We start from the raw sequence: 22002 nt of genomic DNA on the forward strand, positions 1-22002 counted from the left end.
CCACAGCAACAGGATGTCACCGGGCCTGAGCGCTCAGTGAGGAGCTGGCCCAGAACTGGCACCTGTTCATTATCAGCTGTCATCCTCTAGGAACCGATTTCTCACCCCTTTGCCCTGATTCAGTCTCACCCCAGTGGTTCTCAACCATGCAGGGCAGGAATCCAGAGCCATTGAGATTTGGTATTAGGCAGTTATTCGACTCCTTTCCCTTAGAGAACTGTATTCCTTCCCTGTGCCTGCTTTGCGCACGCCTCCTTCAGTGTGTGGTCCAGGAGCTGTCACATCCTGCACCTGTGAAAGGAAAGCTGTGTAGCAGGGGAGGCTGAGATGGTCCTGGATGAGGTGTTAGGCTTGCGTGGGGCCCCCATCGGCTCTGACACAGCCACAGGCAATTCCCCAGGCGCTGGTGGCCAGGCCCCTGCACAGGCCCCATCTGTCTGGGCTTTGGCCATTTGTACCAGAGGGTGGGGCCTGACTCGAAGGCCACCAGGGAGAGGCTGCCGGGAGATTTCTGCCCAATGAGAACTCTCCACACAGGGCAGTAGTTAACTGACGCAATCGGCGCCTCTGTCTTAGAGTCATTCATTGAACACGAGAGTCTGGAGTTGGACAGAAGCCAAGGGGCACAAGGAGAGGGGACAAAGAAGCAGATGCCGCGAGGAACAGAAGCTGAGTGGGGGCACGCCGCCAGGTCGAGGAACCAGGTTATCGCAGCAGCTGCAGGAGCTGAACAGACAGCGGTTGTGTTATCATGACGGGAGAAGCAGCCCACGCTGTGCGGGGCAAGAAGGCCGGATGCTGGAGCCGCTGCTCTGCCTGAGGCTGCTGGAGCCTCCCTGTACCCGGGGGCGTGTCCCGATTGCCCTCTGGCTGGGCTCTTGCTCTCCTTGCCCCCCATGTGTCGCATTTTGGGGTAACGGGCGAAGGTGTCCCATCCTGGTAGCTGCAGAGCTTGACTTGCGAAGGAATTCAAGTGCTTTAGGCATGGCCGTGTGCTATTCCATTCCTCCGGAGCAGGAGAGGGAGACGGAGGCACACGTCCCACCCGGGCTGCGGGTTACGCAGCAGCCGATCGCGCGGTGGGAGAAACCTCCCCAAGGCCGGGCCGCGATTCCCTTTTGGGCGGGCACGGCGGCTCAGCAGCCGGGGCCCCCGCTGCTGCCGCGGAGCCCCTTTGGAAGGGGATTCGGGGGGCCCACTCTGCCGCCAGATGCTGGCTATATTGACACAATCCTCCCTAGGCTCTTGCTTGTGTAATTCGATTGTTTGATTGACTTTACATTGTGCGATGCTGGAAGAGGCGGAGAAACAACAGGTTTTTGGCTGTACCCTCTGGCCTGTTCTGTTCTGTCTTGTTGGCTTGAAGGATCTCATGAAGTTTTGTGTCGCTGCCAACCGTCTCCCCGGGTGTTTTTCGCGGGCGGCATCCTGCTTCCCACCAGCGCGCCTTCCTCCAGGCGCCGGCACGCGGGTGGGGTGCGCAGGCCATCGAAATTCACTTGAACCCCCTTCCAGGGCCCCCCACCCCCCACCCCGGGTCAGTGCGGGTGCTGTTCCTCCTCCCCTCCTCCCCTCGGGAAATGGCTGTGTTGTTTGATTGGACAGCTCTCGTGATGTCTGGCGGCTCTGACACAAGCGAACACAGAAACCAGTTTCCCTGACGTCCTGGCTGGGCTGATTTCCTAGTATGGAGCTGTGAAGCCACATTTCATCTCCATTTCCAGGCATGTGTCTTCTTTATTAACTCCAAGCTTCGGCCCTTTCTTCTCGAGCTTCCATTCCTCTGTTATTGTTGACACCCATCCCCCTTCCTTTCAGCTGTAACCAGACTTAAATAAGAACCCCCTGACAGGGTCAAACACTCTGGTTACGAAACGTTTCCCACACGTGACTGGATGGTGCCCCTGCCCTCCCTATTAGGAACGGCTTGGGAGCCCTGCTTTGGGACCCAAGAGGGGGACTGGATCAGACTGCCTGTCCCCTCCTTTACTGCTGAGTAAGCCTTGCAGTGTGTGTGGAGGGGACCTGGGGGGGGGGGGATTCAGGGTGTGCCTGACAGCTGGAGTAAGGCTCTAAATGCCTCTTCCCTTAGAAACAGTACTATCCATGGAGGTCAGAAAGCCATCTTACCCTCCCAGAGCTCCACGTTACAGTGTAAGTTACACTAGTGACTCTGAACTTGGACAGCCCACCTAGGATTACCTGGGGGTCTTTCAAACCCTGCTTGTGTCAGTCACCAGAGTCGGATTAAACAGGTCTCAGCAGGGCCCAGGCAGAAGTGCTTCTAAGAAGTTTCCCTGGAAATTCTACTATGTGCACTGGGTTGAGAGCCCTGGGATTTTGGAGCAGGGCCAGGACTGGGCTGAAGCCCAAGGGGCAAAATCTAAGGCGCCATGTAGGTCGGCCACGTTTTGGGGGTGGCCTTAGAAACTCAGACAACGTGGGATTGTTTGGATGGAGAGCGGTTTTCGTTTCAAACTTGCATATTGTAAAGACATTTCCCGGGCACGATCCCTTTATAAGCTGGGGCTCTCGCCCTTCCTCCTGCTTCTCTGAATAGCCCATCTCTTTCGAACTCCTCTTATCCCAAGCGACTTCTTGTTTCTTTCCCCTCTCTCCTCATTTCTAGCACTTTCTTCCTCTCCTTTGCCTCCTTCTCCCTTTTCTCCCTTTTGTCCCTCTTCTCCGAGAACAGGCGCTTCACTTTCTCCCTCCTTGTGTACTTTGGCCATTTTTGTGCTGCGGTGCCTGCCCACTCTTCTTGGATCCCTGTCGGTTTTTTCCCTCCCTCCCCCTCTGCACACCCACCATCGCCCAATCGTCAGCCAAACGGTTCCAGTTTCCAAAATTCCTCCCAAGGTTCTTGTCGTTAACTGGCTGTCGCTGTGTCCTGCTGCTCCAGCTGCTCTTTGTGAACTACTGCTCAGCCCCAGTCGACACCAGATGGCTTTGCTAGGCTAGGAGGGTGGAAGGGGAGGAGGAAGTCAGGACTGGGGAGGGTAGAAAGATGAAGCTGTCACCCACTCTTCCTCCCCCTGAAGCTAATTTAAGGAGTCAACGTACATGTCTGTGAAGGTTTTAAGACCTTATTCACAGTGGCCTGAGAGGCAGGTCCCCTTCTGACACCTCATCCCTGGTGGCACAGCCACCCAGTCTCATCTGGGGACGGTTCTGCCCTCTGGATTTCCTTGAAAGATAAATGGTTCTATCATCTTTTCCCTTGGCCCCTCCAGCACTCCTGGCACCTCTGCACTTAGGAATTAGCCGCTGTGCATCACAACCCGGCCAGCTCTTCAGAGCTGGGCCAGCGTCCCTTTTCTTGTGTGGGAAAGATGAAGAGGAGGAAAAAAGCCCGAGGCCCACATCATCCAGTTGGAAGTGTTGAAAGGTTCCCTTCCTGCCAGGCATGGTCCACACAGGCGGAAAATGCAGCTCCCTGGGAACCTGTCCCAGGATGGCCTGTGAGAGCCTTGCGGGGGACGCATGAGGTCTTTATCCTGAGCTCTGCTCTCTCAGCTACACAGAGTCACCATGGCTCTGGAGCCGGGGCTGGTCCTCATGGGCTCAGTTCCCACCTGCACCCAGGAGGCAGGATTGGGGTAGAGGAGGCTGGTAGCGCAGCTTGGCGGGTCCACGTGTGTGGGGCCGGTCTCTGGGGCCCACCCTTTAGGTCACCCATCTTTGGTTGGCAAGAGTAGGATGTCACCGGGGGCTGGGACTGCCCCGGCTTACCCAAGAGAGCAGGGCAGTGTGGTGTCTGCTGACTTGGCTCACTCTGCAGGGATGGGAGAAAGGAAAATGAATCCCTGGCTTTTTCACAGCTCCAGTTTCCAGATTTTCCAGGGCCTCCAATTCCAGATCAGTCCTGCTTCTCTAGGCCATTCTGTGTGCCATGGGCTTAGACTGAGTTCCCAAGTCCCTCTTCAAGAGAGGCCGGAGCAGGGTTGGGTCTGTGGAGGGTGGGAGGCCCTGTGGTCCTGGCTGTGGTGAGCAGAGGCCAGAGGGGCTGGGGACCAGATATAGGGGATGGGCCTTCCTCACCCCTCACTCACCTACAAGGAAGCGAGGGCCCTCCAAGGGGGCGGGTAGTAAAAGCTGCTAACCCCGTCTTTGTACTGTGATGTGAGGGCAACAGCCTCCTGGCTGGGGACCTCGGGACAGCACCGCGCTCTCTGAGCAGAGGGAAGTGTCAGATTTCTCTCCCAAAGTCTTCATGGAGTCTCCCTTTGTGAGGACTTTGTGCCTCCTCCCTGTGTCACTGTAGCTCTGTTTCCTGTCGCAGACCGAGCCCGTTGTTTTGTATTTAACTGATGTGTAGTTGATTTACAACGTTGTGTTAGTTTCTGGTGTACAGCATAGTGACTCAGTTATACACACACATACACATATATATTCTTTTTCAGATTCTTTTCCATTATAGGTTATTACAAGATCTTTAATATAGTTTCCTGTGCTGCACAGTATCTTGTTGTTTATCTAGTTTATATATAGTAGTGTGTATCTGCAAATCTCAAACTCCTAATTTATCCCTCGCCTCCTTTCCTCTTTGGTAATAATAGTTTGTTTTCTATGTTTGTGAGTCTACTTCTGTTTTGTAAATAAGTTCATTTGTATCATTTGTTTTAGATTCCACATGTAAGTGATATCATATGGCATAGCTGTTTCTTTGTCTGACTTACTTCACTTAGTATGAAAATTTCTAGGTCCATCCATGTTGCTGCAAATGGAATTATGTTACTCTTTTTTATGGCTGAGTAGTATTCCATTGTATATAGATACCACATCTTCTTTATCCAGTCATCTGTCAATGGACATTTAGGTTATTTCCATATCTTGGCTGTTGTAAATAGTGCTGCTGTGAACATTGGGGTGCAGGTATCTTTCTGATTTATAGTTTTTTCCAGATATATGCCCAGAAGCAGGATTGCTGGATCATATGGTAAGTCTATTTTTAGTTTCTCAAGGCACCTCCAGACTGCTCTCCATGGTGAGAGGCTGGTTTTAAAGCTGCGCATATGTGAACCATACTCCCCCTCTCTCCTCCCCTCACAGGGTGTTAAAATGTGGGCATGTAAAACACTCTTGCTGAACCAAAAATCCATGTCACATCAGTACTGTGTGTCCCTTCTGCAGCCTGACGGAACTGGGGGTCTGGAAGCTGTGGCTGAAGGCCCCGAGCTGAGGACGGCTGGCAGAACGTGCCTCCTGAGTCTCATGAGAACAGACAGGGAGCTGTGAGCTGCCTCGTCAGGGCTCAGGGGGAGGTGCCAGCCTGGTGTGTTGCCCGCCTGGGCACTGTCCCAGGCAGCCTGTACAACCAGGAGGTGTAGAGACATAGAAAGGGGAGTTGCTGAGTGGGGAGCTGAGGGCTTTGGGGAACAGGGCTGTGGCATGTCCCTTCCCACGGTGGGCCCTCAAGTCAGGTGATGGAAGGCCAAGAAAATGCTCATCAGAACCACCCGAAAGCAGGGCCCCTGCTCTGACCTCTACGTTCTAGAGAGATCTTCTCAGGAATTCCTCCAGCCTTCTCCTCCCCACGGAGCTGGGGATCTGTGGCATGAAGGTGACGTGCCATCCAGGAGCCCCCTCCCCACCACACTCCGGGTCTCCCAGAAGGCCCCAGTCCCCTTCCAGGGTCTGCTCAGACTTGTCCTGAGGTCCATCCACCCGCGGTGGATGCTGCTCAGCCCTGAGCATGGCCCACGGGTGGCAGATCCGGGGGGACGTGGGCTGACCCTGGAGGTGCAGCCTGTGTGGCCACGGGCATGTGCTCAAGGCTCTTCCATGGGGGATGGAGGTGGGGGTAGGAAGAAAATCAGCGCAGGCTGTCCGCCAGATGCAGGCTCTGGGCTTGGGAGGAATGCTTCTCTCAGCTGCCAGTTCCCAGAAGATGGAGAACTCTAAGTTCAAACCTACCTTCTAGGCCATCATGTTTGTATATTTTTCAAGGTAGGAGGCTAGAGGAGATTTCATTTAACAGTTTTGCTAGTTAGAGTTGTAGCTTAAATGTATGGATAATTGGAATGTGGGGCTCCATTTGGACTCCTGCCCTGGGCCCTGCAGCATTCAGGGGAACCTGCTACTCAGGGGGCTTGGGTCCCTACAGGAAGGGGCTGGGCTCTTGCTCTCTGGGCGGCTGGCTGTGAGCTACAGAGGAGCAGAGGCTCACCCAGCACCTTGGGAGAGGCTGGCATCTTCGTCTGAGAGCTTGGAGGCGTATGTGAACCCAGAGCCTGGAGCTTGCCTGGAGCACGCTGCATGTGGAGCGCTAGCTGAATCACCCTGCAGGGCAGGACGAGGAGGCAAGATGGCTGTGGGTGGCCTGCGTCCCCACCATTTGTTGTGGCAGGTGTGTCTGAGCTTCCTATGGGCCCAGTGGATTCCTTAGTGCCTTCAGGGGACCCTGAGCAAGAGGACTTCCTTTGAGGGTAAGGGGCAAAGGTGAGAAGCCAAGAGGTGTTTATAAGAGGTCCACCAGAGTGTTCTTCAGCTACAGACCAAAACTGTGTAGAGAGGGGGGCTCTTGTACAGGGTCCTCCTGCAATGCTCGTGACAGAGCATTCAGAGTCAAGAGATAACCGCCAAGAGGACCACCAAGCAAAAGCCCTGAGCACTTCCTGGCCCCCTCAATCCTGCTCTGAGCCAGAAAGACTCAGAAGTAGGGAGGAGGAGTGATGGGGAAGAAGATTCCCACATCCCTGGCCACTTTGGACCCAAGCGGAATCAGGCCTCAACCACAGAAAGAAGGAAGTTTCAATATGACAGGACAGAGAAACTTGGTCTTGGACGAGACTTTTTAATACCTGAAAAGTACTTAACTGACCAAATGGGACTTGTTCTTACAGAAGGCAGCAGCCCAGGAGGCTACAGAGGGACCTCAGGATGTTGCACAGGGGTGGAGAAGGGACATCTCCCAGCGCTTGTGATGGGGGAGGATGAGTTCATCCTTTTGTTCCCCAATGAGTTCATTAACCTGGTGATGCTGTCAGAGATTCTGTGCTTACCATAACCTCACACCCAACTAGTTACCCCTCTCCTTGGCCTTGACCTTGACTTGAATGTCCTTTTGCAAGGAAAAGGCACACTGATTTGAGTCCTTGAGGACGGGTCCCTTTTGCTCTCTTCATGTCATCTGTGACAACAATGCACTACCTCAAGGAGTCAGGAGGATTTTGGTCAGTGAGCAAGTGCTAACAAACATTTGTTTCCCTCCCCTTTCTCTACCAGGTGATGGGGCTTATCAGCATGGCTCGAGGTGAGAAGTGTCACTCAGTTTTGCAGGAGTGACACCCATCACTCAGTCTCCCCAGCCTTCCCTGGAGTGGCTGCCGTGTGAGTCTGTGTCCCGATGGTGAGCCTGGCCCTGTCTGCTGTGTCTTCAGTGAAATTTTATGCTCATCTTGAAAAGGGCAAAGGTTGCTGGTTCAGTCTTTTTCTTTAGCTCTCACATCTGGGCATAATGACTCATGATGTTTGGACAAGTAGTATGTCCTTTCCTGATCAATACTTATTGATGCATTATTTATCCTATCATGATGATTGTGTGGCCAAAGACGGCCTCTGGCACTGGCTCTTCTTTAGTTCTGTATGTGTAATTTCTCAGCTCAGTCTTGAGAACAATGGGCTCACTGATTCCACTGGAGTTTTGGGGGAGGACGGACTTTGTGGACCAAGGCTCACTGGGTGCCAGCCTGGACGTGTATGAACCCCCTTTGGGGAGGAGGCTGTGCCTGTCTTTAGGGCTGAGCCCAGAACGCACCTCTGTTTTCCTTGCTACCTACTGTTCTGCATTAAAAGACGCCTCTTCGCTTCTTTGACCAGAGAGATGGTTTTTCCTTAAGGAAGGCCAGCAACCAGCTTTGGTGACACCAAACTGATTACTTCCATTCCCCCTGAGCACTCTCTCCAGGTCTGTCCTGCTCCCCAGTGCCCTTTCTGTCCTCCTGTTTGCTTGTTTTGTTCAGAAGAAGATGGCTCCCCACTCAGGGGAGACTCTGAAGTAAAGAAACAATGGAGGTGCTGGGGGCAGTGGCCAAGAACCACGGGGTAGCCCCGGTGCATAGGGAATGGTGATGTCGGAGCAGCCTGGGAGCCCTCTGGGAGGTCTGAGGTGCGAGGGAAGCCGAAGGAGTGTCAGGGTCTTTCCTTTGCCAAGCTCTTGTCCCGTGATGTGACAGTGACTAGGAGTCTCTGAATGGCATTGAAAGGCCCAATATGGGGGTGCCCTGGTATGTTCTTTGGCCACTGCCGGAGATGAAGCCTCAGCCCTTGGGGTGTGTCTGCCCTGAAGCCCCTCCCCGGGGATGCTCTCCTGGGTGGAGAGATGGCAGCAAGGCGCCCTTAGCGTGGTTGGGCCGGTGGGAGCGGCCCCCCAGGACGCGCTCACCGCTCTGACTCTGTAAGGGTGCGTGCGCTGGCCAGGGCTCTGGGAGCCAGAGGCCCGAATGATGGTATCGTTGTGTCTGAATACCTCTGAGGAGCTGTCTGCAAGCAAAGAGGAGAGAAAGTTGAAATGTTAAATGCTTCCAACAAAAGCTATTAGGGGAGAATTTCCTGATTCAGCACTTGTTGGCATTTTTTGAGGCTTTTCACAGACAATGTAAGGTTACTGTTTCGCGTGTGTGGTTTTTTGGTGGTTGTTTAGGTTTTTGTTTTTTTTTTCTTTTAAGCTTATTGGTTTTCATTGATGAGCTGGTTGTGCAATCCAGGGGCTCTGGTATTGGCAAGACATGCCGGCAACTGGTTGAATGAGACCCTGCTTGTTCTGGATGCCAGAGAGCCCGCACCTGGCCCTTCCCGGCCTCCGCTGCTGAGGACCTGCCCTCTGAATGCATGGAGCCCCTCTCCAGGCGGCTCGGGCCTCACATCTCAGGGAGCCAACCCCACTCCCACGCAGACCTGGCTTATTAACCCACATACCATGTGGCCCTTAACGTATGCTATTGTTGCATTCTGGCTCCCTCACCCCCAAATTCATACATTCAAATCCTAACCTCAGCACCTCAGAATGGGACTTTACTTGGATTTGGGGTCTGTACTGAAGTCATCAAGTTAACATGAGGCCATTAGGGTGGGCCCTAACCCCACATGACCAGTGGCCTTACAAAAAGGGGAAATTTGGAGTCAGACCCACACATGCAGGAAGGATGCTATGAGGAAGATAAAGGCTGAGATCAGGGTGATGCTTCTACAACCAAGAATCGCCAAAGATTGCCCCAAACCAGCAGAAGCTGGGCCAGAGGCCTGAAACAGATCTTCCCTCACAGCCTCAGAAGGAACTGATCCTGCTGACACCTCGATCTTGGGCTCCCCGCCTACAGAAGATGAGACCATCGGTTTCTGTTAAGCCACCCCGTCTATGGTTCTTTGTTTCCGCAATCCAAGCAGATGAACACATCTTGGAATTCTCTACTTTCCTCCATCTTCCGGATCGTGGATCCTCTTTTTCTCCCTCTCTCCTCCCCTTCCCATCCTACTGGATTAGACCAGGATCTGGAGCCAGACTGGGTTCAACTCAGAGCTCTCCCATTTACTAGCAGTGTGTCCCCAACCTCCTGGTGCCTGTGTTTCCCCATCTATAAAATGGAAATAATAGGAGTAACACCAGCCTCACGAAATAAGTGAAAGTACTGGTGTGCGGCCTGCCTTGAACACGAGAAGTGCGCCATCCCTGTGCCCAGTCTGAGTCCGAAGCCTCCAAGTGCACTGAGAGTCTACTCTGGGTGCCCCCTGTGGTGCCAGGACTGAAAGAATGGATTCCACGTTATCATCAGACCTCGTTCTGGTCCAACCTTATCACCCCTGGGCGTTTATCATCTTACTGGAGGCATAAAACACTTGCAGGAAACAGTCTACCGCGAAAGGCGTTATGGGATTACAGGACCACAGGGTGGTCACGCCGGCTCAGTCAAGTGGCTCTTGACCTGCCGGCAGCACATGAGACCCTACCGAGGCAGGTAATGGTCCACTGCCTGGGCCCTTTCCCCAGAGCAGCTGCACAGGCTCTCTGAACCTCGAGTGCATCCATGAACCTGTCTCTGCTTTGACAGCCTCAGCTACAAAATTAGGGTGAGACTTGGTTGGACGTCAAACGGCCGTGGCGAGGGTGAAATGAGTTACTGTGTGTCAGTGCGCGTAACTGGGCCACCCCAGAGTCGGCAACACTCAATAGCTGTGAGCTCCTTTCCGTGAATAAATGTTCAAGCGTCAAACCCAGTAGACTCTGCTCCAGCTTTGCAGCATGCTTATGGATTCTTATTTGCTTGAAGAACTAAGAATGGCTTTCTCCATTGTCCCTCTCACGTCAAGGCCGTGGCAGGTTTGGAGGGCTTCCAACCAGAGCTCCTTGTTGGTAAGGAGGGCGGAGTGTGCAGCTGGAGGACCTGGTCTGCGGGGAGAGCCGTGGTTGCCACTGGGGGGCCGCCATGTTGTCAGCTGTCTGCGCAGCAGGTAATACTGAATCCTAACTTTAGGTCTTGCAGTGCACCTATTTTTTCCCCACCTCCTTCATTCCCCTCACTTGCTGTGCCTCCCTCTTCTCTCTCCTCATTCTCAAGTAACATCTTCAGGGTGCAAGACGAAGCAATGTGTTTAGGGCTCAGGACCCAGCATCTGGGCTCAGATACTGGCCCTGCCGTGTACTGCTGTGCGATTCTATGTGAGCTTCCAATGTCTCTCAGCCTCGGCTTCTTTATCATTACAAATAAAATATGGAAGTCTCTTCTTAAATGCCTCCATTTTAATATTTAAGTGGAAAACTGAGGAGTACTATTATCACAGTGGAAGATCGTCAGTAAATGTCACCCACGATCACTCAGGTGGCCTAACTCCGGTGGTAACATATGGGACCAAAGGGTACTCTGGGTGGCTGGGTCTCAGAGTACATCTCGGGATGGGGTGGTGTGGGCTTCGCTAAGGTGGCCAGGAAAGCACGGAGCCCTGAGAAGCTTGGCCTTGATAAGACTCAAGCTGGGCTATCTTTTCTTTCCCAAGAATCTCAAGGGTTCAGGCCAGCACAGCCTGCGCACGCAGGCTTTGAAAAAACACGGCAACAATAGATGTTTGGGCCCACGTGTTACTCGCTTATCTCCTACTGGCCTGTGCCAGTGCGATCAGTTGTTCCACTGTCTCATCTGGTAACTTGGAAACTGTTTGTGCTGAGGATCTATGATAACCATTTTGGCTGGAACTAATGTCCTTTTGGAGGCGGGGAGGGAAGAAAGGAAAGCAACATGGCACAGACAAGGATAGGCGATGCTCTACGTGTTGGCAGAGGGCACTGAGTTTTTGAAAGCAGACAGCTAGAAAGAGAATTTTGTTCTCCTTCCTGCTTTTTCCTTCGTTCTCTGGGCTCACATTTCCAGGAGCTTTAATTGTCAAAACTTGAACGAGAAAGTGTATTAATCTCCAATGTCTCCCATCAATCACCTCATCCAGCCCAGTGGTGAGAGAAAGGAGCCTCACTTTCACCACTGATTTCTTGATAATGATGGGCCAAGTCTTGCCCATACATTTCCCCTCCTGTCTGGCTAATGGAGGAAGCTTTTCCCGAGGAACTACCCATCCTGGAGCCATTTTTCAAGGGAAAATTGCAGACAGGAATAGCCCCTGACATGAAAATATTTCTCATAGGGAAACTAAGTGAGTAGAATAGCACAGTGATTATAAATACAGGCCTTACCTTTGAGAGTTATTGGAGGATTAAATTAGAGAGCCAAATAAAACATATAATTTGGTGCATGACATCAAATAGGCCTGCAAGAAAGAGTACATATTTACTACATCCTTTCTGGGTGCCAGACAGTGTGCTGAGCATGGAACTTTTGCCATCATTTGATCCTCAGTGTATTTTATCTAACAGATGCCATCATTTGCCCCTGGTTTACAGGTAGGGCAACCAAGATGCTAAGTGACTTGACAAAGGTGGAAAGAGATGGACTTAGGGTTTATACCCACATGCTCACAATCTGTTATTGTGGAATTATGTACTGTCTTCTACCCCAATGGCTGTGGGATCCCTACAAGAAAATGAGAAGTGATTGAGCCATGAGGAAATGGATCGAGCCCCTCTACTACTTTCGCTGACCAACACCTGAATTCTTCTCTAGAAACAGAATTCTAGAGCATTAGTACATAAAAGTACAGGGGTTGCCTTACCTACCCCCCCCCCCCCGGCCCCAGCATTCCAGGGGTTAAGATGCTTTTTAAGGGATCTTAAGGGGATGCCTTTTGTGGCCCTGCAAATTTCATCTCATAAAAATCACAGAAGCTGCTCTGCTGACCACCAGGCGGTCTGTGCTGGATTCCCAGTCAGTGCTGGGCCCTGGTGGAGCCAGGGGGAGGCGGAGGATGTGTTGTGGGTTCTACAGGAGGGGCCAGTCCAGACGTGCATGCCCTGAACGTTTTGGGTGTGTGTGTGTCGGGGGGCGGGGGGCGTCCAGACCCTGAGGCTGGCCGAGGAGTGGGTAGCGCTGAGGGACTGCTTCAAACGCTGGGACTGCTCTGAGCAGAGAAAAGGCAAGTTGATTTTGATATGGTTGAAGAGAGCCCTATCCTCTTAAGAAAGTCTGCAAAGATGGGCGTCTGTTCCCATAAAATGCCTGTGTTCCCAGATGACAGAATCTAGGAAATCCCCATGGGGTTGGAATGACCCCATTTGGTGACTCTTAAGCCAGGCTCTGGTCACCCTACAAGCCAGTCTGTTTTCGCGCGGTTGCGCGCGGGTGAGGCTGAGCCGGGCGCGTGTTCCAGAACACCTTAACGATGTCAGGACGCTTTTCATTGCTCATTTATCACTTAACGGCTCAGATTTGTAACGTGCTGCCCGCGTTCTCCCTTTAGCGCAGACAATGCATTCTTTCAACAGTGTGCGGCTCCGAGGGAAGGGCGCTGCAGAAAGCGCAGCGCCGGGCTGGCCGCCCGCTGGGGAGGGGGGGTGTGGGAAGCAGGTGGGGACCAGATGCCTGGCTGCAGCAGCGCTGGAGGGATGAGCACAGGGAACAGCCACTTCTGGTTCCACTTACTCATTTCTCTGTGCTGAAAGGTGTCATATAAATGCTAAATAGAACCGAGAGAGATGGGGCCTATCGATTTGCATTTTGTCCAATGTGAGCAGATGCGGATAGAAAAGCAGCTTAGCCCCGGCTGCTCACCTGCTCCGCCCCGTCTTCGGGTCCTTGCCATGCAGCCCGTGGCCGGCGGCTCGGCTCCAGCGCCGCGGAGGACGTGGTGGGCGGCGGCGGTGGAAAGGGGCGCACGCCCTCTGTCCTCAGCGGCTTCACAGAACTTACTGGGGAGGCGACTTTAACCACAGGGACCATCTGAGGACAGTGCAACCCAGCGTATGGTTAAGCGGGAAGTCGCGGGGAACCGATGCAGTTCCGGAGGAGGCCATAGGCGCGAGAGCACCGTGCGTGCTGACCGGGCGGGAAGCCGCCACTCCTTAGGGGCAGGAGGACCGGACTTGCCCTCTGAAGTCTGTTGGGGATAGATGGGCAGAAATAGTGAGCGGAGGTGGTCCGAATACTCCGCCGGACCTTCGCGGTTGCCTTTCTGCCCACCCTCTTCCCTCTTCCATTTGGTTGGTGGGTCCGCCTAGTCTTTTAGGACTTCGACGTCACACTTCGGAGACGCCTTCCTCCGCTCTTCTGCAGAGTAGCAGCCCTCCCCACTGCAGCGGCCTCTGTCACAGCAGCCTAGTTCCTCCTCCCTGGCCTCAGCACAACGCATAAGTAGACACTTGCTCCTTGCTGCCTCCGCCGGTGGCTGGTACCCACCACATAGGCGGGGACCCTGCACACCTGCTTCATTCGCCGTTGTATTCACAGACAAGCGCAAAGCGCGGGGCCCGGGGTGCTTGGCAAATACTTGTCGAATGAATGAGTGACATTTGAGGAAAGCCTCATTTAGCAAATGTGTATGTTGGCCAATTGAATGCGAGCTCTTATTTTATTATCCAGGGAGAAAAATCTGCAGGTTCCATAGATCCTGTCTTGCAGGAGGAAAAGTTCTCATTAAAACATACCACCACAACAAGGCAAGAAAAACAGCGCCACTGACGTCAGCGTGCCAGTGACGTCTGCAGGTTGAGAAGTAGAGTAAAAAGAAATAAAAATGTACCACCAATTGCACGAATGAGACTTGATTTTTTGCATAATACAACGCTTGGCGTTTGAGTCTTGGACCCTGTCCAAAGTGGTTTATTACTGGATGGAGCATTGGACTCTTGTTAAAACACAGGGTTACCTAAAGCAAGGTCTCAGTCATGGACCCAGAGAACAGTGCTACCGGGAAGTCCCAATATGGTTGTAAGAAGGCAGTGGAGTTTTCACGTCATTCTCTGTTCAACTTGCTTTAAGCAAACGAGTAGCCTGGATTATTCTCCTTTTTAGACACAATTGTTTGATGAAGTTGAGAAGAGCCATGTCGGCTCAAATGCAGGAGAGAAAAAAAGTGCTTTAACGTAAAAATCAAGTCAATTCCTTTTTACTCAAATTTCATCTGAGCAACATATCATTTTAGTTATAGAAATTAGAGGCTACAAATCAGAAATAGCCTCAGATTTCCTTGAATGCTTAAAAATGATCGCTCTTCATTTTTGTGAAATTTTATTTAGGAAAAGGTGGGCGCTGGGGTGGGAGAAGGGAGGATGACAAGAACATATAGAGATGGCGAATCTCTAATGTTGGTCCTGTGCCGTCAGCGTCTTGCCATTTTTTTATGCAGTCTCACTAGCAGAACCAGAAACTTAGCATGTCTTCAGAACTTGCTCCTTCCTGCTCCCCACCCCTATCTCTAACCGGCCCGGGAAAGTCAAACTCTGTGTGGGAAAATACATTCACATATGGAAAACAATCTTCTGATTGGACTGTGGCATATTCTCGAAGCTGCCATACAGGAATCTTTGCCAGGAATTTAAAAAACTCTACAGATCAGGTAGAAAAATAAAGCTGGAGGTTTGAGCTAAAAATCATTTTGGGGGGCCTGCCTTCTTCCTAATGTTAACTAAGAATGTGGCTCGTGTTCCTAATCACTGCAGTTGGGGTGGTGGTGGTCAAAAGCCAGGCTCCATGAGGTACCAGTTCCTGGTCTTGCCCCATCACCCCCCCTTCCCCGTCCCTGGCCTGAGTCTGGTTTCTCAGGCACAGAGATACTGTTACAGCCAAACTCAAGAATGCTGAGGTTTCTTTCCTTTCTACTCTTCTTTTCTTCAGGGTGTTGTGTGCAGAACTTCGATCCATCCTCACATTCTCTGCCTATAGTGCGTGCAACTTGTGCTGGAAGAGAACTTTTCCCTAGCCAGACTCTCGACCATAAATATATCCAGACAGCTGAACCCTGAAAAGTACTATAAACCACAGACCATTATGTAGTGTAGATGCAGTCATTTATAAAAAGCAATGTGATTTTAAAGTTTTCTTTGTTCTCTAAGCCCTGAAACTGATTTTTTTCAAACTTCTTTCTATCCTTGTGTTATCAAAAACTGGGACATTTGGTCAACCTAAATGAATAAGCATGATAATTATGAATGTTGTGTTGTCATTGAGATTTACTCATAAGATGTTGAACAACGGGTATCCGTAGTGGGGTATCTTTGTGGATGCAGAACCTGAGACTCATTCCTTCTTGCTCATGATCTTTAGATTTATTCTTCCTTCTACTGCAAAGGAATGGACTCCAAACACATAGATCCTTCCGCAGTGCAAATGGAATCCCCAACATGGAAACCAGAGGCCACGTGCCTTCTAGTCTACCTTCCTGAAAAACTGTCAGGCATTTACCAAACGTTTAGGCTTGTGTTCTGCATCAGAACAATAGCAATTACATGGGCAGACAGGGTATTAGGCTCAGACATGCATTATTTTTAAGCAAGAGAATTAAAATGAAAAAGAAAATGAGAATGAAAAAACAGGCTAGTGAAATAGCATAGAAGACCAAGAAATAAATCAGTACATTTATGGAACTTGGTTATTTACGCTAGAAGTGGTACTAAAAAAATCAGTGGGAAAAAGATAATTTAGGAAATTAATGGTGTTGGAATGATATCAAAGTAGAAAAATATTTATCTGGATTCCTTCCTTCTACCACACACAAAGTAAACAGAAGAAACAAAATTATAAAACGTTAGAAGAAAATATAGAATTTCTTCACTACTTCAAGAATGAGAAGTAGCAAAAAGTATATCCTATAAAAGAAAAGATTTATAGATTTGATCATATTAATTTAAAACTTCTGTATGGCAGAAGACAGGAGAGATGGGGGCCAGAGGTAAGGGGTGGTAAGGGGAATTTATACTGGATGTAATAGGCAAAAGATTAATGTCCAAATTGTATAAAGAAAAACAAATTACACAAAAGAAAAAAGAAGCTTTCTAAAATATTCAAAGAGCTGAGAAAGGCAATTCAAACAAGAGTAAATCAAAATGGCTAACAAACAAACAGAACCCCCTCTCCACCTTACTATGAGAAGCAAAATGCAAAAAAGGCAAGGGGATACAATTTTACACTCAACAAACTGGCAAAATGAAAACCTTTGATTCTATAAAATATTAGCAAAGAATGGGAGTTTCCATTAGCTTATTGCGTATAGTTTATTAGTTCATTTCTATAGCCGACTTTCCAGGGCAGTCAGTAGGTTTTAGCAAAAGCTTTGCTGGGTGTAATATGGGACTCAGTATTTCTATTTCTAGATTCCCTTGTTTGTAGAGGTGAAGAATCAGAAACAACTCCAGTGTCCATCCAATCAACATAGAACAGGAGAGATTTTCAAAACATTTAGCCATCAAGTCGGGTACAGGCACCGGCCAGCCAGGACAGATGCCGGCGGGACACTGGGGCAGAGTCCTGCCTGGTGGGAGCAGAGTGTAGAGGGCAGTGTTTTCAGGCGTGGCTGTACTGCTAAGGATGCTTGCGGGTCAGGCCTGGGTACTATGGAGTAAAAGGCTCTGGATTCAGATCCTCTGGGTTGAATTCTGGCTCAGTTGCTTATCAGCTCTGAAGCCCTGGGCAAATTCTTACTGCTTGTTTGCTTTTGCTTCCCATCGTGTACAGCAAGGACGGTATCAATCCCTTCCTCTTAGATTTATTATGAAGATAGGCTCTTGGAATACATCCTCATATGCTTATTGAATCAGCACTCAATACACATAGCAGGGAAATGAACATGAATAAATAAAACATGCTATGGATTTATATAATAGAGTATCATATCACAGTTAAAATGATTGAACTATATGCATGAAACTAGAGTTCAAAAAACATGTTGGATGAAAAAAAAAAACAGGTGGCAAAAACAACCCCTTATTTATGAATGCATATGAGAGAATAAAATACCAGAAGGATACCTACCAAATGAATCATACTGATCATCTCTGGGAGTAAAGGAAATGTGATTGGGGAGGGGTACAAAATTTCAGCTTTCTCAGTAATGGTTTTTTTTTTTTAACCTAAAAAAATTCTGAAGCCCAGTGACAAAAATATCAGCATTTGTTAATTCTGAGTCATGGCTAGACATTAGTAATATTCTCTGAACTCTCTAGATCTTTCATTAAAAAAAAAAAAGACAGAAAAAGGTGTGGTGCCAGGTGTTAGGAGATATGAGTTGCTAATACCAGTTTTGCCTCTAATAAGCTGTGTGGCTTTGAAACAATCACTTAAACCTTTCTAGATCTGTTTCCTACTCTGGAAAATCAAGTTAAGACAACTTTTACCTCAAGGCAGTGTTTTTGAGAATTAAATGAGGTTTGGAGGAAGTGCTGTACATGCTAAAACTCAATTCAAATGCTAGTTCAAATAAAATCGGGTTGTTGAATGGATGGCTAATCCCTCAGACTTCTCTAGCTCTAACGGCGTATGGCTAGTGGAGGTGTTTTGAGGAAGAAGCAGGGTAACGTATGTAACGTGCTCAGCTCCGAGGCTGGACCTAGCTCGCAGCAGAGACAGCGGGATTCCTGCTCACTGTGGCGTTTTCCGCTCTTTCTCACTAGCAGAGCTCTGGTTTTATTCTGGGCGGTGATGTGCCCAGGTAAAGACATACGTTTCCTAGTCTTCTGCAGGAATTGTTGGTTGGGTTTCTAGAAATCTTCAAGGATGCTGCCTCAGCTGGGGGAGGTCCCCCTTTTGCCCTACCTTTTCTTTCTTAGAAAACAGAGAGAATGGCTGGCATTCCAGCAGCCGTCCTGCATCACGAGGTGACCTTGAAGATTAAAGCCGTGTGCTACAGCTGTTGGAAAAGAAAGATTAAAAAGTGTCTGGGTCCCTGATGACTGTGGAACTTCCATTAAAGTCTTGGGCTGCCCACTTCAGATGCTTCTTTTATGTGGGGGAAAATAGACTTGTCTATGGCTATGTCACTTATTTAGGCTGCTATTATATGCAGCTGACCTTACTCCTGGTGCAGCTTTGTTATTCTGAAGATGCTTGTTCTCCTCCAGCGTGTGTTGAACAGATCAACTGGTAAAGAGGAAAGCAGTGGTATGACCCCTGTCCCTCTGCCGGCCATGGAAAGAGAGGAAGTACTCAGTTGCTCTCGCCTTCCTCACTCACCTGTGTGCATGAAGGCTCTCAAGGGTGTCCTACAGAGAAGATGCGCTTCAGGGAAGGCTCTGCTGTGTACCCAGCCCTGTGTACTTAATTATGTACCGTATCTCCCACGAGGGAGTTCACCTCGCCCGGTTGGGGAGCCTTTCCCCTAGTAGTCTGAGATGGCCAGCATTTTATTTGTTGCCTCTGGTCATACTTGAAGGTAGAACAACAGATAGGGACAAAATGGCTCTCCCTAGAATTAGAGAGTAGACAGACCACGACTACAGGTTCAGTTTTGCCACATCTTGCGATTAATGTGATTCAAAGCTTTCTGTGGCCTGATTCTAAAAATTGCAATGTGCACCCTGTAGGGAAAATATTATACCAGCTATAAATGAATACTAATCAATACTAACCAGTAAGCCAGACCTCAGCCACACTCTGGCATATGGAGAGGCAGGTTATCATTTTTTAATGTAGCAGGAGAAAGAAAGAGACACAAGATGTTCCCCTTAAGCTTTAGTCATAAAGAGGACATAAAAAGGATTTCTCAGTCCTTCATAGCTATGTGTAATATGCAAAGACCCAGATGAGAAATTCTCTGGAACTTAATGTGACAGCTCCAGCAACTTCACCCAGGATACAAATATTGGTAAGGAAGTAGGTTAAAAAAGTCATAAAAAGAAGGAAACAGAGAGAGAGATGGGCAGATGGAGAGAGAGAGAGAAAGTGAGAGAAACAAGAAGAAATGAAGGAAGGGAGGAAGGGAGAAAGCAAGCAGGCAAAGTTCAGGAACCCTCTGATGACACTTTCTCCACCTCCTTGAGTCAGATGGGAGCCCTTTGTTGGCATAGGGTTAATGGTCCAGCGACGCTCAAGGGGTGATTTACTTGAATTCGGGAAAGAGCCCGGGAGAGGTGAGTTTGTTCTCATTAGAGCAGTGGGACCCTCATCCTATCTTCCATGTGTCTGTGCACAGCCAGGGAACTCCACGTCCTCTCCTAAGGATGTCACAGGACCTGCGGTGACTTCAGGAGGTAACCGGAGCCATCTCTGGGTTTTAATCCGGATTCTGCCACTTACGAGAAGTGAGACATGGGTAAGCCACTTCACTTCTTGTAGCCTGCTCTTCATTCTGAAACATCGAGATTGCATCCCCTCTTGTGACGAGTCGTTGGGAAGAATGACAGTGTCATTGTGAGCGTAAGTGCTTGGTAAAGGGAGCCTCAGTCAATGTGACATCTGCCCAGTTCCCTTCTTCTTTCTCACTCCGGTTGGGTATTATTGGGGATGCTCTGGGCTGTCCCCGCTGAGATGATGCCTGAGTTGGGCTGTGGGCTGAGAATAACAGGCAGAGGCCTAGGAAGGGCAGGGCGGTGGGAGAGGTCCCACCGATGCCGGCAACAGGCAGTGGGAGTGTGTGAAGAACTGAAAAACAATCATAAAACTGGCTGAAATGGGATTTGCTTTTCATTATCACCATATGCCCTGATTCTAAACAATGTCATGATAAAATATCTTCCCTGGAAAAGAAAAATTTTTAGTGCACGAAATTTTAAACAATAGCTGTGGTTATTATTGAGTTTTAATGCTATGTAGAAGCCTCAAATCCCAATAAACATTCTAGTTAATAAGCATATTTTATGTGGAAGCCAGCCCAGAGAATGAGCCTCCCGCCTTTATCGCCAGAGCCCGTGCCTAATGACTTGGAATCTTTTGGGTTTGCATCTTGGGGCTTGTTTCTCTGGCCCCACTGTATTGCAGATTCCTGCATTTTAAGCCTAGATTTGAAGTAAACAATGATTGCAGAAGATAGAAAAACAGAAATTGAATGATCTCATTTCTGTCATTCTCTGTGAACATTTTAAGTGTGTATTTGTGTTTAAAATTTGAAAAAAAAAAGACACAAGTGAACTTATTTACAAAAAAAGACTCACAGACATAGAAAACAAACTTATGGTTACCTAGGAGGAAGGGGGTGGGAAGGGATAAATTGGGATTTCAAGATTTGCAGATACGAACTACTACAGGTGAAATAGATAAACAAGTTTCTACTGCAGAGCACAGGGAACTATATTCAATATCAATAACCTATCATAAAAAAGAATATGAAAATGAATATATGTATGTATGTGGATGACTGAAACAGTATGCTGTACACCAGAAATGGACACAATGTTGTAAAGTGACTATGCTTCAATAAACAAATGAACAAAAGAAAGTGTGAAAGAGTGAAACCCTGTAAACCCATGGGGTATAATATTTTTGTTAAGTGCAGATTTTAGTTCACACAGGAAATATTTTACTGAATGTGAACAATGTCTTTGAAAGGAAACGAACGCCTCTTTTAAAACTATAAGTATTTGTGTTGAAACTAGAGAACAAATCCAGTAAATAAAACATTATCACATGCAATTGTATCATTTAACAGTTATCGGACTTATAGTTTTTGCAGACATTTGGATTTCAATAAAATTGACTTGGAAGTGACTGGACAATTCTTTATGTAAAATAGTATTACAGCATTTTGTGAAGAAAAGATCAAAGTTCAGACTGTAAGGTGGGTCTGAAATGTTTGCATAAATGGTGCTTTTTCCTTTTATAAACATAAAATAAACTTTCTTTTTAACTGGCAAGATTATGCATACAAAATATCATAAAGGAAATTTTTCACTGCCTGGGAAATTTTCCTTTCCTTTGCTGGCCACGTTGTTTTTTTTTATTACATTTCAAGATTCTGATGACAGTAATTTTGTTGAAAAGAGGAGGCAATATTAAAAATGATCTGCTCCGGCTGTTCAATAGGTGAGATAGGCCAATGGTTGTAGATCTCTCTTTCCTGAGCACTGAACACCCACTGTGGCAGGTGGGGGCCCGAGGCACAGGGCCTCCTAGTCTCTTGAAAAGAAAACTTTCTCTGATTCAGGGCACTGGTTTTTCGCAGTCCTGTGAGCACTAACCTTAAGGAAAAGAGCAGCAGCATTAGTCAAAGCAAATAGCTTCTCCAGGCATCCAGATATTTCCATCAGTTTCTCTCCCAAATGGCCCAGACTCAGACTTCCTTCAGTCTGGGACAGACGATCTAACAGGCACACCTTAAAATCCACCCACTCGGCCAACTGTGCAGAAAGGAGCCTCCACATCGTGACCTTTTCTCGGTGAAGCTCATCGATTTCTTCCTCTAGTTCTGCACAGAGCTTTTATCTAATGCCCTTTTGACACTGAATGAAACTTTAATTCTATTCAGAGAGGAAACTCTGGGTTGGGTTGGACAGCCCTGTGGTACCATCCATGAGACCATCTGGGAGTTAATTCTGCTGCGACCCTTTCGCTGTTTGGAGCTCACGAACGCCGCCCCCCCCCCCCCGCCTCTTTCCCTGGAAAGCTGTTTAGTTATTTCCAGCTGAAGCTGCTCATCGCCTGGAAGGGTCCCTTAGGAGACTTCTCACCAGGCAATAACCAGAGCTCTTTCTGCTCCTGT

The sequence above is a fragment of the Vicugna pacos genome, chromosome 3 (genome assembly GCF_048564905.1).
Source record: "Vicugna pacos chromosome 3, VicPac4, whole genome shotgun sequence".
NCBI lineage: Eukaryota > Metazoa > Chordata > Mammalia > Artiodactyla > Camelidae > Vicugna > Vicugna pacos.